Source organism: Hemibagrus wyckioides, linkage group LG23, assembly GCF_019097595.1.
Source record: "Hemibagrus wyckioides isolate EC202008001 linkage group LG23, SWU_Hwy_1.0, whole genome shotgun sequence".
Lineage (NCBI taxonomy): Eukaryota > Metazoa > Chordata > Actinopteri > Siluriformes > Bagridae > Hemibagrus > Hemibagrus wyckioides.
Window position 1 is genome coordinate 20,266,850 of NC_080732.1, and position 2,500 is coordinate 20,269,349.

The following is a 2,500-nucleotide window of genomic DNA, read 5'->3' on the forward strand; positions in this document are numbered from 1 at the left end:
TGTGCATGTGTGTGTGTGTGGCCGTTGTCAATGTGTGTGTGTGCGTGTGTGTGCGTGTGTGTGTGTGCGTGCGTGTGCGGCAGCAACGTGATATTATCGCGTCTTGCGCGTGTCGAAGTCTGTGGCGTGTGTGCGTGTGTGTGCGTGTGTGCATCTTGGCGTGTGTGTCAGGGAAGGCCACAGTGTGTGCATGCAGCGTGTGTATGTAATGTGCGTCTTGGCGTGTGTGTGCACGTGTGTGCATATACAGCGTGTGTGTAAGGTGGCGTGTGTGTGCGTGTGTGTGTTACACACACGTGTGCGTCGACACGCGTGTGTATGTGTGTGCGTCGCGTGTGTATGCGTCGTGCACCCAGGTGTGTGCTGCGTGTGCGTCTCTTGGCGTGTGTATGTGTGTGCGTCTTGGCGTGTGTGCGGCGATGTGCAGCGTGTGTGTGTTATGGCGTGTGTGCGATGTGTCGCGTGTGTACACATTACTGCGTGGTAATGCGGCGTGTGTCGCGGCGTGTGCAGGTGTGTGCGCCATGTGTGTGCGTGTGTCGCGCGCTGTGCGTAATGTCGTGTCTTGGCGTGTGTGCGTGTGTGGCGCGATGTGCGGCGTGTATCTGCGTCTTGCCGCGTGCGTGTGTGATGTCTTGGCGTGTGTGCGGCGTGTGTGTGTCGTGTGTCTGGCGTCAATGTGCGACAATGTGTGTGTATTATTGGCGTGCATCTGGCGTGTGTAATGTCGCGTCGGGCGTGTGTGTGTGCGATGTGTGTCGCAGCGATGTGTCTTGCGTGTGTGTGTGCGTGTGTGCGTAGCGTGTATGTGTGTGTGCGTCTGCGTGTGTGCGTGCGTCTGTGTGTGTGCTGCGTAGTGCGTGCGTGTGTATGTGTGTGCGTCGCGGCGTGTGTGCTGGCGTGTGGTAATCGCAGCGTAAAGTGCAGCGTGTGTGTCTTGGCGTGTGCGACGTGTTATGCGTGTGTGTGCGTGTGTGCCGTGTGTGCGGCGTGTGTGCGCGCGTAATGTGCGGCGTGTGCGTGTGTGCGCATGTGTGTAATGTGCGGCGTGTGTGCGTGTGCATGTAATGTGCGTGTGTGCGCGTAATGTGCGGCGTGTGCGTGTGTGCGCATGTGTGTCTTGTAGCGATGTGCGTGTCTTGTAGCGTGTGTGTGTCTTGTGTGCGTCTTGGCGATGTGTCGCGTGTCGCGTCTTGGCGGTGTGTCTGCTTGATGTGTGTGTGCGGCGTGCGTGTGTGTGTCAATGGGCGTGTCGTGTGTGCGTCTGCGATGTGTCGTCAGTCTTGGCGTGTGTGTAATCGCGGCGTGTGTGTGTGTGTCTTGGCGTGTGTGTGGCGGCGTGTGTGTGCGTCTTGGCGATGTGTGTCGCGTCTTGCGGCGTGTGTCTGTGCGGCGATGTGTGCTGCGGCGTGTGTGTGTGTGGGCGTGTGTGTGTGTGTGCGCGTGTGTGTGCGCGTGTGTGTGCGCGTGTGTGTGTGTGGGCGTGTGTGTGCGCGTGTGTGTGCGCGTGTGTGTGCGCGTGTGTGTGCGCGTGTGTGTGGTTCCCTGTAGATCAGGGCTGGGCAATTAATTTCTACAGGGGGCCACATAACAGATATGAACTGTGTTGGAGGGCCGAACCGACGATAACTTGAACTTAATTCTGCTCAATTTAATTTTCTCCCATTCTAAAAAGTAATAAATGATATATTTTGATTAGCTGCTGCTGGTAATCAGAAGATTAAGGATATTCTGTAAATATTTATGAAAATTTCTGTAAATTTATGAATTGTGGTGTAGGTCAAAGAGGAAAATAATCCTATAAAAAACAGTTTAAAACAAAAGCAATCATTGCATCACCGTTTCATTTTATTTTTAACTTGTTAATCTTCACAAATACTGAAAAGATGTTTTGCATTATGTTAAAGATAAGCAACTGCTCAACTTCATTCAGAAAGCAATAAGTGCTTGTGTTTAGTTCATTTTACTTGTTCAGTGAGAAAAATCCAGTCTGCCAGCTCTTCCGTGATTTTGAAGTCTGCAGCGATCCCACATAAGAACACGAGTAGCTGGGCAGTGTCACGTAGATCTCAGCTCTCACCCAGAGCCAGTGAAAAATGGTCAAAGTTGACCGCTCTGTTCCTCAGCTGAAGCTCCAGATTTCCCGCGATGTCTCAACCCTTGTCGTTACAGTGCGTCAGAGAGGGGCACGTTCTCAAATGCCCCCTTTTTCTCTGGGCATATCAGGGCAGCAGAGTCCACCATACACTCCTTAATAAACTCTCTGGCAGAAAACGCTTTATTTTTCTAGTGATTTTGTGAGATATGACATGACTTGTCTTGACAGCTGCATCTCTGGGTGTGTGAAGTTTTGTAAAAAGTCCTTGTCGGGTTTGCAGCGTGGCCACAGCCTCCGACTCCTTTCCACGCTCTTCATCAGACAGGTTCTTGTATTTCTCCTCGTGTTTGGTCACGTAGTGGCGATTCAGATTGTAATCTTTGAACACAGGGACCTGTGTAC

General features: G+C 52.2%; 1 protein-coding gene across 4 annotated transcripts in view; it reads left to right on the forward strand.

Annotated features, from left to right (window-relative positions):
- slc4a7 (solute carrier family 4 member 7) overlaps window positions 1–2,500 on the forward strand; it is a 48,042-nt gene that overhangs the window by 32,405 nt on the left and 13,137 nt on the right. The gene's annotated exons all lie outside the window — the stretch shown is intronic.